This window comes from Orycteropus afer, unplaced genomic scaffold (genome assembly GCF_000298275.1).
Source record: "Orycteropus afer afer isolate SDZICR_OR568_19922 unplaced genomic scaffold, OryAfe1.0 scaffold00175, whole genome shotgun sequence".
Classification (NCBI taxonomy): domain Eukaryota; kingdom Metazoa; phylum Chordata; class Mammalia; order Tubulidentata; family Orycteropodidae; genus Orycteropus; species Orycteropus afer.
In genome coordinates, this window is record NW_006921762.1 from 5434873 (window position 1) to 5451673 (window position 16801).

Genomic DNA, 16801 nt, shown 5'->3' on the forward strand with positions numbered 1-16801 from the left:
CAAACAGTGTTTCTTTGCTATTCATAAGGTTTTCCCTGGCCAATTCTTTGAGAAGTGGACAGCCTCCTCCTTCTTCCTAGTCTGTCTCAGTCTGTAAGCTGGGCTGATACCTGTGCACCATGTGTATCTCGCTGGGTTTGAAACACCAGTGGCTCAGCCTCAAAACTCACATCAATACGTCACCACGGTAGGACAAACCGACAAACAAGTTTGTCTCCCTGTTGGAAACCTCTCGTACCACTCTTACCTGGGTCCCTGTGGCTGACTACTCCTCTGTCCAGGTTCCTGGGCCTTTTAATACCCTTTCTCCTGCTCTTCTGCCCTGCTGCTTTGGACATGCCTGGGTTCTCTCTCCTCACCTGGATCCCTGCGGCTGACTGCTCCTCTGTCCGAGTGACTGGCTTTTAATCACCTTTCTCCCACTCTCCCGCCCTGCTGCTTTGGGCGTGCCTGAGTTTCCTCTCCTCACCTGGATCCCAGTGGGTGACTACTCCTCTGTCATTGTTGATTGTAGAACCAAGTAATATGAAGTCTTTGACAACTTCAATCTTTTCTCCATTTATTGTGATGCTGCTTACAGGTCCAACTGTGAAGATTTTTGTTTTCTTTGTATTGAGATGTATCCATACTGCAGACTGTAGTCTTCACTCTTCATTAGTAAGTACTTTAAGTCACCTTCACTTTCAGCAAACAAGGTTATGTCATCAGCGTATCACAGGTTGTTGATGAGTCTTCCTCCAATCTTGATGCCATGTTCTTCTTCATATATTCCAGGTTCTCAGATTATTTGCTGAGCATACAGATTAAGTACAGTGAAAGGATACAACCCTGACACACTCCCTTCTTTATTTTAAACCACACAGTGTCCCCTTGTTCTGTTCAAACGACAGCCTTCTGGTCTACGTACAGGTTCCTCATGAATACAATCAAGTAGTCTGGGATTCCCATTCTTCTCAGTGTTGTCCATAATTTGTTATGATGCACATATTGAAAGATTTTACATAGTCGATGAAACACAAGTAAATATCTTTCTGGTATTCTTTGCTTTCAGCCAAGATCCACCTGACACCAGCAATGATATCTCTCATTCCATGTCCTCTTCTGAATCTAGCTTGCATTTCTGGAAGTTCTCCATCAATATACTGCTGCAACTGTTTTGGAATTATCTTCATTGTGTGCAATATTAATGATATTGTTTGATAATTTCCACATTCTGTTGGATCATCTTTCTTTGGAATGAGTACAAATATGGATCTCTTCCAGTCAGTTGGCCAGGTAGCTGTCTTCCAAATCTCTTGGCATAGCTGAGTGAGTGCCTCCAGTGCGGCATCCGCTTGTTAAAACATCTCAATGGGTATTCCATCAATTCCTGGAGCCTTGTTTTTCACCAATTCCTTCAGTGAAGCTTCGATGGCTTCCTTCAGTACCACTGGTTCTTGATCATATGCCACCTCCTGAAATGGATGATCATTGACCAGTTCTTTTTGGTAAATGATGCTGTGTATTCCTTCCTTCTTTTTTTGATATTTCCTGCATCATTCAATATTATGCCCATAGAATATTTCAATATTGCAACTCAAGGCTTAAATTTTTTCTTCAGTGCTTTCAGCTTATGAGATGCCAAGTGTGTTCATCTCTTTTGGTTTTCTAACCCCAGGTCTTTGCACATTTCATTATAGTAATTGGCTTTGTCTTCTCAAGTTGCTCTTTGAAATTTTCTATTCAGTTCTTTTATCTTGCCATTTCTTCCATTTGCTTTAGCTAATCTCCATTCAAGGGCAAGTTTCAGAGTCTCTTCTGACTCTTTTTGGTCTTGTCTTCCTTTCCTGTCTTTTGAATGACCTTTTGCTTTCTTCATGGATGATGTTCTTAATGTCATCCCACAATTCCTATGGTTTTCGGTCATTGGTGTTCAATGCATCAAATCTATTTTTTTAGATGGCTTCTAAATTCATGAATGATATATTCAAGGTCATATTTTGGTTCTTGTGGACTTGTTTTAATTGTCTTCAACTTCAGCTGAACTTGCATATGAGCAGTTGATGGTGTGTTCCACAATCAGCTCCTGGCCTTGTTTGTGCAGAAGATACTGAGATTTTTCCATTACCTTTTGCCACAGATGTAATCAATCTGATTCCTGTGTACTCCATATGGCAAAGTCCCCCTGGATAGCTGTTGTTTGTGCTGTTGAACAAAAGGTATTTGCAATGAATAAGTTGTTGGTCTTGCAAAATTCGATCATGCAATCTTCAGCTCTATTTCTATACCAAGGCCAAATTTTTCTACTGGTGATTCTTCTTTATTTCCAACTTTTGCATCCAATCACCAGTTATAATCACATCTGGATTACATCTTCTGTCAATTTCAGACTGCAGAAGTTGGTAAAAATCTTCAATTTCCTCATCTTTGGCTTTTGTGGTTGGTGCATAAATTTTAATAACAGTAGTAGTATTAACTGTTCTTCCTTGTAGGCATATTAATATTACCCTATCTCTGACAGCATTGTACTTCAGGACAGATCTTTAAACAGTCTTTGTGATGATGAATGCCACGCCACTCTTCTTCAATTTGTCACTCCCACATAGTAGATCATATCGTTGTGTGACTCAAAATGCCCAAAACCAGTCCATTTCAGCTCACTAGTGCTTAGGATATCAATCTTTATGCATTCCATTTCATTTTTGGCAACTTACAATTTTCCTAGATACTTCATACATTCCATGTTCCAGTTATTAAAGGATGTTTGCAGCTGCTTCTCCTCAAATTGAGTCATGCCACGTCAGCAAATAGAGGTCCCAAAAGCTTTACTTTATCCCTATCATTAAGGTCAGTTCTACTCTGAGGCAGCTCTTTCCCAGTAGTGTTTTGAGTGCCTCCCAACCTAAGGGGCATCTTCCAGCACTGTATCAGACAATGTTTCAGGGCTATTCATAAAGTTGTCCAATAATGTATCAGACTGTGTGTCTCTGCTATTCATAAGGTTTTCCCTGGCCAATACTTTGAGAAGTGGATGGCCTGTTCCTTTTTCTGAGTCTTTCTTAGTCTGGAAGCACCACTGAAATCTGTCCACTATGGGCAACCCTGCTAGCATTTGAAACACTAACGGCACAGCCTCAAGCCTCACAGCAACATACAAGCCACCACCGTACAACAAACTGACAGAAAAGTTAGTCTCCCTTAGCTGTTCCATTCAATAGTTAATGCATATTTTGTTTTGTGACATTAATTGCAATTCTGACAATGTAACAGCTCTCTTTCCATTTCCTCCTAGTGCTTACCTTTCCCTTTATCTTCCTTTCCTATGCATTCCAGCCTTCTGAATTTCTCCCTGTGCAAATGTTGTCCTTCTGATCTCCCATGGTTTATTTTTCTATGAGGTACAGGCTGTCTGTTGTTTAGCTGAAGGAAAAGCCATGGGAATGAGTTCAATTCCAGGCCTGAAGGATGACTAGGGACCATGTTGTTGTTGTTGTTATGTGCCGTCAAGTCTGACCCAACTCATAGCGACCCCTCTTTGGGTTTCTGAGGCAGTGTCACTACGGAAGTAGATTGCCCCATCTTCCTTCCGAGGAGTGGCTGGTGGGTTTGAACCGCCAGCCTTCTGGTTAGGAGTCAAGTGCGTCAGGCACTACGCTACCAGAGCTCCCATAATCATAGTCTATCAGAGCAATCAACCTAGCCTGTTTTATGATTTTGAGTTTGTTTGTTTTAATTGTGATTTGGGTGAAAATTTACAGAGCAAATTCACTTTCCATACAGCAGTTCACATACACTTTGTCTCATGATATTGCCCACAATTTACCACAATGCAACAGCTCCCTTCCCACTTCCTCCCGATAGTTTCCTCTTCCCTCTGTCCATCCCTCCATGCACTCCTGCCCCCTGAGCTGTTTTCCTGTTCATAAGCAGCCTTCTTTTTCCCACGATTGTTCTCTCTAAGGAGTGTATCTACCTCAGGTAAATGTTTAACTCATATGCCTGTCTTTTGTTTGGCTGGAAGCCACAGGTGTGTGATCAACAGGTGTGTGTTCAATTCCAGACCTGAAGGGCAGCTAGGGGCCATAGTCTCAGAGGTTCCACCAGGCTCTATTGAACCAGCAAACCTGGTCCCTTCTCCCTTTTTTTTTTCTCTCTCATGATTTTGAGTTTTGTCCCACTTTCCAAGTGGTTAGTAATGGTAGCTGGGCACGATCTACTTCTTCTGGTTTCAGGGTCTAATAGGCTGAGGTTCTGATGACCCACCAGTCGTCCCTTTGACTAATTGTTTCCATACATCTTTCATTTGCTTCATTCTTCTTTGCTCCAGACAAAGGGATACCAGTAGTTGAGTCTTAGCCACTCACAAGCTTTTAAGATCCCCCTCACTACTCACCAAAGTAGAATGTAGAACAATGTTTTGTTTAGTGTGTTATGTCAGTTGAGCTTGATGTTCCCCGTGACCATGGTGCCAAACCCACAGACCCAGCAACTCACTTTCTCAAGGTGTTTGGTTGTGGCTAAGAAGTTATCATAACTTTGTCTCCTCTTCTCTCTGTTATATATATGGTCATTTTTATAGCTCATATAAATAGGTATATAGAACTATCATCTGCCAAACCTATATATGATCATAGATATATTCCCATTCATTGACTGATAGCTGATCATCTTGTCTATCTACCTATGTACCCACTGATAGATTAGTGTTTGTTATTACTGATAATGTAGTATTGTGTATGTAATAGTATTTACCTTGTTGTCTGTACCTCTTGTGCACCTCTCTGTGTATTCCTTTTCGTTAGTGATACTGTGTTAGTCACCTACTTTTGGTATATTGCCTTTCCCTTCACCCAAATAAATACTTGACTCTTACCTAGGCAGCAATTTTCTCATCCCTCCCTTCCATCCGTGGTAACCAACAAAGAAAGTTTCCTTTCCTGTATAAACCTTTCCTTGAATTTTTATAATAGTGGACTCATACAATATTTGTCTTTCCGTGATTGACTTATTTCACTCAGCATAATGTCCTCCAAGTTCACGCACATTATGGGGTGTTTGGTGGATTCTTCATTATTCTTTAATGTTGCAGAGTACTCCATTGTGTGTATGTACTATAGTTTGGTTATCCATTCATTTGTTGATGGGCACCTAGATTGTTTCCATCTCTTTGCTATTGTGAATAGTGCTGAGATAACTATGAGTATGCATATATCTGTTTGTGTCCCAACTCTACCTTCTTTAGGTTATATACTTAGTGGTGAGATTGCTCAATCAAGTGGTATTTCTATTTAACTTTTTAAGGAAGTGCCATACCATTTTTCAAAGTGGTTGTATCATTTTACAATCCTACCAGCAGTGTACAAGGGTTTCAATCTCTCCAAACCCTACACCAGAATTTGTTGTTTTCTGTCTTGTTAAACTTTGCTATTATTACTGGGGTGAGATGATATCTTGTTGTTTTAATTTGCATCTCTCCAATGGCTAATGATTGTGAACATTTCTTCATGTGTTTGTTGGCCACCTGAATATCTTCTTTGGTGAAGTGTCTGTTCATATCTTCTACACATTTTTTAATTGGATTATTTGTCTTTTTGATATTGAGATGCTGAAGTTTTCTATAAATTTTGGAGATGAGTTCCTTGTTGGATATATCATTGCCAAATATTTTTCCCAATCTTTAGGTTCTCTTTTTACTCTTTTGGAGAAATCTTATGTTGTGCATAAAAATGTAATTTTTAGAAGGTCTCAGTCATCTAGTTTATTGTCTGCAGTTTATGTATTTTTGGTTATATTCGATAGTCTATGCTGTAAATTAGGGCCCCTACATCTGCACCTATTTTTTTCTTTGATAAACTTTATAATTTTAAGTTTCACATTTAGATCTTTGACCCATCTTGAGTTAATTTTCTGTATGGTATGAAGTATGGATCTCATTCCATTCTTCTGTAAATGGAAATCCAGGTTTACCAGCATCATTTGTTAAAGAGACTATTTCTTCCCTCATGTAATGAATTTTGGCCTTTTATCAAAGATCAGCTGCCCACAGGTGGATGGATCTATTTCTGGGATCTCAATTCTGTTCCACTGGTCTATGTGTCTGTTGTTGTACCAATACCAGGCTGTTTTGATTACCGGCTGTACAGTAGCTTTTGAGATTGAGTATGAGACCTCCTTTGTTCTTCTTCAGGAGTGCTTTGCTTATCTGACATTTCTTTCCACATAAAATTAGTGATTAATTTTAGACTATTGATGGAATCTGGATCCAGATGGCATTGAACCTATAGATTGCTTTTGGTAGTATTGACATTTTCATAATGTTCAGTCTTCCTATGCATGAGCATGGTGTTCTCTTCAATTTATGTATATTGCTTCTAGTTTCTTGTAGTTTTCTTTGTATAGGTCTTTTGTGTCCCAGGTAAAGTTTATTACTAACTATTCTATCTTCTTGGTTGCTAAGGTAAATGGTGCTTTTTTTCCTTATTTCTTTTTCAGGAATCTCTTTGCCAATGTATAAAAATCCAACTGATTTTTTATGTTGATTCTGTATTCTGCCACTTTGCTGTATTTTTCTATTTGTTCCGGTAGTTTTCTTGCTGAGTCTCTTGGTTTTTCTATGTTTAGGATCATATCATCTGCAAATCGAGATAGTACTACTTCTTCTTTGCTAACTTGGATGCTTTTTTCTTTTCTTTTCTTTTCTTACTGCTCTGGCTAGGACTTCCAATACAATGTTGAATAGAAGTGGTGATAGGAAGCATCCTTGTCTGGTTCCCATTTGCAAGTGGAATGCTTTCAGTCTCTCTCCTTTGAGAATACTGTTGGCTGTTTGTTTTTCGTATATGCCCTTTATTATGTAGAGGAATTTCCCTTCGATTCTTATTCTGCTGAGAGTTTTTTTTAATGAGGATTTTGTGCTGGATTCTATCAAATGTCTTTTCTCCATCAATTGATATGATTGTGTGGTTCTTTTCCTTTGTTTTATTTATGTGATGGATTATGTTGATTGTTTTACTAATGTTGACCCATCCTTTCATACCTGGTATGAATTCCACTTGGTCATAGTGTATTATTATTTTGATATAGTGTTTGATTTCTATTCGCTAGGATTTTGTGGAAGATTTCTATGTCTGTATGTATGAGGGATATAGCATTATAATTTTTCTTTTTATTGGTGTCTTTACTCCTTTCTATTGGTGTCTTTGCCTGGCTTCTGTGTCGGGGTTGTGCTTGCTCCATAAAATGAATTTGAGATAATATGTCCTTTTCTTTGTTCTAGAATAGTTTGATTAGGATTGGTGTCAGCTCTTCTCTGAGTGTTTGGTAGAATTCTCCAGTGAAACCATTCTGGACAGGACTTTTTTTGTTGTTGGTAGTTCTTCTTTTATTATTATTATTTATTTTTTAAATATTTTATTTTGTTGTTTCTGAGAATATACACAGCAAAATATAACCACAAGCTTATATTTCAACAGTTTGTGCATGTACCATTTAGTGACCCTGGTGACATTCTTCAAGTTGTGTGATCTCATTTTCACCTTCCTTCTCTGAGTTGTTCCTCCCTCATTAACATAAATTCACTGTCTCATAAGGTTCCTATCTAATCTTTCTAGTCCTTGCTGTCAATTTGATGCTATTTAAATAGCTCTTGAAAGAGCATAATGTTTAAGGGAGACATTTTTCACTAGTTAAGCTAAACTATTTGTTTTTGTTTTGCTTGGATTGTGAAAACATAACACTAGGACATTCACCAACATAACAACTCTCACATTTACAGCTTAAGGATATTGACGAGATTTTTCATGTTTCGCCACCGTTATTGCTATTCTTTTCCAAAATATTCCACCACCATTATCATAAACTCAATGCCCTGAAAACAAAAGTGTTCTTGTTACCTAAGTGCCACTCTGACAAGAATATACCACAAATGGGACGACCTTAACAAACAGGAGTTTATTCTCTTACAGTTTAGAGGCTTTAAGTCAGAGTTCAAAGCGCCAAGCTCGTGAAAATCCCTCAGCCTTGGACTTCAGCTCTGCCTCCTGCTCCCAGCTCACTGGAGCTAGAGGTGTTTCTTCACTTAGACAGCTGCTGGCTGCTGAGGCTGTCAAGCCCAAGGTTGACAAGTAAAAAGCCACAGTCCTGATGTTACCAAACCACACGGCAGGCTATTCATTCAAGTCCATTGTAAGTCCCAAGGTCGGCAGAGCATGGCAGGCTACTGAACAATGACACGACTACATGCAGAGTCCAAGCTTGCCATAAGCTAGAGACCACTCCCCAAGCTGCTACTTATATACAGGAATCAGACAACATCCCAAAGGCAGCTACTCAGCTGCTTGTGGTAGATCCCACCATAGAGGTGATTACCAGTCTCATCATGGGGAATAATTACCACCAGCTGCCCAGCCACTCAACCAGGCCCAGCCAAGCTGACACAAAACCATAACCAACACAAAAAGCTTTCCCTTTCCCCCTCCCTGTATAGAAAATTTCCCTACTGTCCTTTCCCATCCCTGGTAACCAACAAATATCCTTCCATGTATATAGTTTTTACAATAATAGACTGATACAATATTTGTCCTTCTGTGATTGACTTATTTCACTCAGCATAATATTCAATGAACTGGCATTTCTAATTGTTTTGATTCTTTCTATTGTTTTTCTGTTTCATTTATTTCTGCTCGGATCTTTGTTATTTCTTTTCTTCTGCTGACTGTAGGCTTTATTCCCGCCCCCCCCGCCCCACCCCCCCACCCCCGCCCAGCTCTTTTTCTAATTGTTGGAGACATTGGGTTAAGGTGTTGATTTTGGCTCTTTTTTGATATGTGCATTTATTGCTATAAATTGGCCTCTGAGCACTGTTCTTGCTATGTCCCAGAGATTTTGCATGTTGTGCTTTCATTCATATTTGTTTCAAGAATTTTCTTATTTCATTTTTATTTATTCTATTACTGAATAATTTTTAAGGGTGTTATTCAGTTTCCATGTGCTTGCTTTTTTTTCATTGATCTTCCTGTTGTTGATTTCTAATTTTATATCATTATGATCTGAGAAGATACTTTGTAGTATTTTGATGTTTTTAAACTTGTTGATCCCTCCTTTGTAGCCCTAACATATGATCCATTCTAGAAAATGTTCCATGTGTGCACTAGAAAACAATGTATATTGTTCTGTTGTTGTTGAAGTGCCCTGTCTATAAGATCAAGCTGATTGACTTTATTGCATCTTTGTTGAGTTTCTTTCTAGCTGTTCTAACCTTTATTGGAAGAGGTGTGTTAAAGTCTCCTATTATTATAGTGGAGTTGTCTATTTCTCTTTTCAATTCTGTTAAAGTTTGGTTTATGTATTTTGGAGCTCTCATTGGGTGCATAGATATTTATTATGGGTATGTCATCTTATTCAATAGATTCTTTAATCGTTATATAATGTTCTTCCTTCTTTTATAATGGTTTTTCTCTTGAAATCTATTTTATCAGAAATTAATATTGCCACTCCTGCTCTTTTTCTGATTGATATATTTTTTCCAACCTTTGGTTTTAAATCTAGTTTTGTCTTTGTGTTTAAGGTGTGTCTCTTGTAAATAGCATGTTGATGGGTCATGTTTTCTTATCCATTCTGCAACTGTCTCTTGATTAGTGGATTTAATCCATTTTCATTCAGTGTAATTATCAACAACTATGAATTTATTTCTGTTATTTTGTTATGTGTTTTGGGGGGTATTGGTAAGTTCTTTGTTCCATATAATTTTCTGTGCCGAGCTCATTTTTTTAAAATGAATTTCTTTATCATTTCCTTTGATACATTGTTTAGTATATGTTAAATATTTGTTCCTTTTTCTTTTTTATTTTGATGAGAACATTTATTAATTTTCTCTGAGGTTATCCTGTGATTTATTATTTTCTTTCCAAGTTGAAAACAGTCTGTTATATCTCAAAATTGCCTTGACTTCCTCTCAATTTGAAAGTTCTGTACCTACACTATTTATTCTCTCTTCTCTGTTAATAGGAACTCTGGTGGTGTAATGCCCAAAACATTTGACTGCTAACCAGAAGGCTGGAGGTTCAAATCCACCAGCCACTCCTTGGAAGGAAAACTGGGCAATCCACTTCCTTAGAAATACTGCCTTGGAAACCCAAGGAGGGGTCGCTATGGGTTGGATCCAACTTGATGGCAGTGAGTTTGGCATTTTTTTTTGTTTGTTTGTTTTATTTTTAGTTTATCTCTATTAATAATCAGCCATTGGTTCTCTATCCTTTAGCATCTCTTATAAGGTTGGTCTCCTTTTACAATTTCCCTTAATTTCTGTTTATCTGGAAATGTCCTAATTTTCCCATCATATTTGAAGGACTATTTTTCTGGGTAATTCTTGGTTGGCATTTTTTCTTTTTCAGGCTTTTATATGTGTCATCCCATTGTCTTCTTGTCTGCATGTTTTTGCCAAGAAATCAGAGTTTATAGCTTGCCCTCTGTAGGTAACTTTTCTTTTTTCCCATGCTGCTTTCAGGATTCTTTCCTTGTGTTTGGTTTCAGAAAGCTTGATTATATATATCTTGGGGATTTTCTTTTGGGGTCTATCTTGTTTGGCGTTCATTGGACTTCTTGAATGCATATCTTCTCATCTTTCAGCATATTAGTGAAGTTCTCTTCCATCAACAAAATCTTTGACAATTTTCTCTGTGGTTTTATTTGTCACTTTCTGTTCTGAAATTCCAATCACATGTGATTCCTCTTGATGCTGTCCCATGTAAATCTTAGACTTTCTTCACTTTTTTTTTTTGTTGTTATTGTTGTTCTTTTTTCTGATGGTTCCTTTAACAAAGTAATATTGAGAGATTTGTCTTCAGTCTCAGTAATTGTCTTCCAGTGATTCTATTCTACTCCTTTGCCTTTTCAATATATTATCTATTTCTGAAATCTTAGTATAGTATTAATCTCCTGGATTTCTATTTGCTGTTGTGGTATGGTTTTCAATTATTCATTTACTTTGTCAGTTTGTTCTTGTATTGTTTTTCTAAACTGCTCTAGAGTTTTGTCTGTGGTTTTTATTAACCTTGTCAGTGTTTTCCTTGATTTTGTTAGTGTTTTTCTTGACTCTCTCAATCCATTGAATGTACTTAACTGTAATTCTTTTGAATTCCTTTTCAAGTAGATCCAATGTCACTTCTTCAGGGAGGTTTTCTCGTCCCTTGTTTTGGACTATTTTATCTTGCTTCTTTGTGTGACCTGGGATTTTCAGTTGTCTCCACAATATTCTGATGTTGTCATATTTATATTTAATTGGTGATAGTATGTTGGTGTGATTTGCCCAGGGTTGTTTTTGTTTTTGCTTTATTTCATTTTGTTATATCTCAGAGAGTGGGGCTGGTATGCTACTCTATTCACTAGGTTGGTAGCACTTAGGCATTCATGACCTGTCTTCTGGTGGGTGTGATAGAGGATGGGAATGTGTGCACAGATCTCTTTTAGCTGTTCATATAGAGCAGTTGAAGGTGTTTTGGATTGGTGTTGGCTGCCATGTAGTGTTGATCAGTTGGTGCAGAAGCAGGTGGTGGCCCTTGTCTGATGGGGCAGCAGTAGTTGCAGTTGTGGTTGGGTTCTGTGCATACGGTTGCTGTCTCCCATCAGGTGGGACAAAATAACAAACAAACATCAAAAAAATCAAAGCAAAAGAACAAAAAACACAAGCAGTGTAAACCAACAACAACTATTAAAAGAAAAAAAAAAGACAAAAGACGGACAAATAGAAAAAGAATAAAACAAAATCTGAGGGGGTATTGAGAAAAGTGAGCAAGAGAAATAGAATAATAAAAATAAATATGAAAGGTGCAAAAAGAAAAACAAGGGTTGGGGAAAATGTAAAGAAGAAAAAGAAGAAAAGAAAGAAAGAAAAAGGAACCAGGAATAGGAAGGAAAATAAAGGAAAAACAAACAAAACAACTGGTAGGGCAGGCCACCCAGGCAGTTTTCCTGCTGATCAAGCAGGTCATGGGGAGTAGTGTATCTCTGGTCCTGGTACTAATTCTTGCCTCTTCAAAAGGCAACTGAGGGCATGGCACCTGATCCCACATGAATCTAGGGGCAGGCCACCTGGTCCCAGAAAAAGCTCCTGTTGGCTTAATGGTGACTGGGAGCAAGGTTTCTGGTTCTAGAAGGAAAACTTACTGGCCCAAAAAGCAGCTGGGGACAGGGCATCTGGTCCCAGAAGAAGTTTCTGCTGTCCCACATGGTGGCTGGATGTACAGTACCAGGTCCCAGAAAAAGTTTCTGTCAGCCAAAAAAGTGGCTGGGAGCAAGGCTACTGATCTCAGAACTAGTTCCTATCTAGCCAGAAGGCAACTGATCCCAGATGAGGTCCTGCTGGCCCAGAAAGTGTCTGAGGCAGGGTGTCTGGGCCAAGGAAAGTTCTTGCCAGTCCCAAAGGTGACTGGGAGCAAGTTGCCTGGTTCCAGAAGGAGTTCTTGCTGGCCCAAAAAGCACCTGTGGGCAAGGTATCTGGTCCAAGACAAAGTTTTCACTGACTCAAAAGGTTGCTGGGTGCAGGACCCCCTTCTCAGAAAAAGTTCTTGCCATCTCAAAAGGTAGCTGGGTTCAGGGTGCCTGGACTCAGAAAAAGTTGCTACTGCCCAAAAGTTGGCTGGAAGCAGGGTGCCTAGTTCCAAGACAAGTTCCTGACAGCCAGAAGATCACTGGTGCCTGGTCTGGGATGGAATTCCTGCTGATCCAGAAAGTGGGTGGAGGAGGGGAATGGTTACACTTCTGTTTACCAGGAGGGTCTGGGGTACCAGGAGAACAAGGGGAATGTTGCACCTTTTGGGTCATCACTCACCCAGTGTAGCTGCCCTCAGCAAGCAGAGCCGATTTATCAGGCTGCTTGCCCAGATTGGAATGCCACTGCAAATATTTAAAATGGCCATGTCATCAGGCTAGTCAACAGTCCACAGCTGTTTGTCTCCTTATTCGCTGTTTTCATTGTTTCTTCTACTAGTCCGTATTTAATCCTCTTCTCTATCATTCCCTTTGAAGCTCAGGGTGCCAGGATTACCCTCTGTATCTGTTTCAATGGTTTCTCATTTCTTTGTTGTAGAGGGTCTGTGTAGCTTGTCTGCCTAATCCACCATCCTGTCGGAAGTGTCTATAGATATGTGTTTTCAATATAAATGGCTATTATGTATGTAGACCTTACTGGATAGAATATACAGCGATCAAATAACCTACATCTGTGGAAAGAGATGATGGAAATAATTTTTTATAAATTGTGCTTTTGGTGTTGTGCCTAAAATGCCATTGCCAAATCCAACGTCACCTAAATTTTCTATTTTATGTTCTAGAAGCTGTATAGTTTTTTATTTTATATTTAAGTCTATGATCCATTTTCCAGTTAATTTTTCTAAATGATATAACCTGTGTCTAGTTTTTGGGGTTTCTTTGGGGGGGGTGGTTTGCATGTGGATATAAAATTTCACCATTTATGAAAAGGTTATCCTTTCTCCATTGAATTACCTTTGCTCCTTTGTCAAATATCAATTGACTCTATTTGTTTGGGTCTATTTCTGGGTTTTCTGTTCTTTTGCACTGATCTATTTGCCTATTCCTTCAATACCACACTGTCTTGATCACTGTAGCTTATAGTAAGTCTTGATGTCAGATAATGTCAGTTCTCCAATTCTGTTCTTCAGTATTGTTCAGACTAGTCTTGGTCTTTTGCCTTTCCATATAAACTTTAGGATCAGTTTCTTGAAATCTACCAAATAACTTGAATTTTGTTTGGGATTGCATTGAATCTGTAAATCAGTTTAGGAAAAATTGACATCTTAAAAATATTACATCTTCCTACCTTCGAACATGGAATATCTTTATTTAGATCTTTGATTTCTTTCATCATAGTTCTGGAGTTTTCCTCATACAGCTCTTATACATATTGCCATATTTATACCTAAGTATAGGTAACCCCTGCTTTTTGTGAATTCACTGTATGGCACTTCACTTTTACCAAACACCTATATTTGCTAACTGAAAGAAATTAGAAGAGGATTTTCACTTTTAAGAAAAACAGTGAAAAGCAAAACTAGCATTGAGCGCTTGCTTTGTAGTGAGCATTAAAGAGGCAGTGTACACCCTGAGCAGGGAGAGCGGAGTCACCAAGCTTCTTTCCCAGGAACTATACTCAGTATCTTGGCATCAAGCTGTCATAGTTTTCAACTGTGTCCGTGACTACTATATTTTAGTGTTATTTTAGGTTTTATGTATGCTTTGGTAGGTTGTTTTGGGTCTAGGAACACTCAAAAATGTTTCCAATATAAATTAATGGTAATTACTTCTACACTTTGTGCCACTTCAGCTTACAAATGGTTTCATAGGAACACTCTCCTTTCATTTTTTGGGGATTAATATAAATGGTGGCGTGCTTTTAATTTCAAATTCCAATTGCTCATTGCTGGTAAATAGGAAAAAATTTACTTTTGCACATTATCCTTGTATCCTGCAACCTTGCTGTATTATTATTTCCAGTTTTGTTGTGTTTTATAGAATTTTGGGAATTTTCTACATAGATGATCATATAGCCTGCAGAGTTTTATTTCTTCCTTCATAACACGTACACATTCTTTTTATTATTATTATTGATTAATATATAGGTAATAACACATCTGCCATTTCAACATTTTTTAAATGTGCAATTCAGTGACGTTGATCACATTGATCTTGTTGTTGTTCATCTGTCACCATTACCCATTTCCAAAATTTTCTCATTACCCTTAAGAGAAGCTCAGTGTCAAGCAATGAGTCCTCTTGCTCCCTTCCCTCCCTCTTGCCACTGGTAACCATTAATAAACTTTTATCTCTATATATTGCCTATTACAGATAGTTCATATAAGTGGGATCATACAATATTTGTCCTTTTGTAAGTGACTTATTTCATTCAGGATGGTATTTCACGGTTCATCCACATTGTAGCATATATCACTATTTCATTCCCCTCTATTCCTTGTTTACTGAGTTCTGGCTTAAATGGATGTTACATTTTTGTTAAATGCTTTTTCTGCATCTATTGACATAGTAATTTTCTTTAGCTTGTTGATATGATGAATTACATTCATTTGCAAATATTGAACCAAACTTGCCTACCTGGAATAAATCCCTCTTGGTCATAGGGCATTATTTTTTTATACATTATTTTGAGGCTTTTTCATCTATGTTCCTGAGAAATAGTGATCTATAATTTTCCTTCCTAGTAATGTCTTTAGGAGCTCCGGTAGCATAGTGCCTAAGGCACTTGACTGCTCACCAGAAGGCTGGCGGTTCAAACCCACCAGCCACTCCTCGGAAGGAAGGTTGGGCAATCCTACTTCCGTAGTGATACTGCCTCGGAAACCCAAGGAGGGGTCGCTATGAGTAGGGGCTGACTCGACGGCAAACAACAACAGTAATGTCTTTATCTGATTTTGGTATTAGGGTAATGCTGTACTCATAGAATGAGTTAGGAAATGTTCCCTCCTTTTATTTGTGTGTGTGTGTGTGTGTGCGTGCACGTTTGAGAAAGATTTATGTTACTTCTTTTAAGCGCTTGGTAGAACTTATCCGTGAAACCATCTGGGACTGTGTTTTGGAATGCTATTAATTATTGATTCAATTTCTTCAATAGCTATAAGCCTATTCAGATTATCCCTTTCTCTTTGGGTGAGATTTGGTAGATTGTATCTTTGAAGGAATTGGTCCATTTCACCTAAATTATCAAAACGTGTTGTCATCCTTTGAATCCCTATGGTTATCAGTGATGACCCCTTTCATTCCCAATATTAGTAATTTGTATCTTTTCCTTCATTAGCATAGCTAGAGGTGTATCAATTTCATTTTTTTAAAAGAATCAGCTTTTGGTTTTGTTGATTTTTCTCTATTAGTTTTGTTTTCAACTTTTTTTTTTTTTTTCCTGCTTACTTTGAATTTAATTTGCTCTTGTTTTTCAAGTTTCCAAAGGTGGAAGCTTATTTATTTATTAATATATGCATCCAGTGCTGTAAATTTCCCTCTAACCACTGCTTTTGCTGGATCTCACAAACTTTTAAGTTGCAGTTCCATTTTTTTGGTTCAAAATATATTTAAATTTCTCAAGACTTCTTCTCTGACCCACGTTATTTATGTATGTGTTTAATCTCCAAATATTTTGAGATTTTTCTGTTACTGATTTCTACTTTAATTCCATTGTGGTCTGAGAGAATACTTTTATAATTTCTGTTCTTTTAAATTTGTTAAGGTGTATGTAGAAAACGTTCCATGTGAGCTTGAGAAGAATGTACATTCTGTTGTTGTTGAAGTATTCTATAAATGTCAATTAAATTCAGCTGATAAGTACTTTTCCTAACTGCTGGATCTGTGAGTTACTGGTGGGGGTGGACATCTCCAACTCTAACAGTGGATTTATCTATCAATTTTTGCCTCACGTATTTTGACACTATTAGGCACATATACAGTCAGGATTATGTCTTCTAGAAAACTGACCACTTTATCATTATGTAATACCCCTCCCTGATACTTTCCCTTGCTGCAATCTACTTTACTTGGAATATAGCTACTCCAGCTTTCTTTTGATTAGTGTTGGCATGTCTTTTCTCCATCCCTTTACTTTAAATCCATCTGTGTCTTTGGATTTAAGGTATTTGTATTTGTAGGTTTCTTGTAGATAACACACAATATGTGATTTTTTTTTTCAATCCATTCTCATAGTATCTTTTAATTGGTATACTTAGACCATTCACACATAAAGTCATTACTGATACAATCAATTCATATTTTTAAAGAGACTAAAAAGACAAACCAACAAAATGAC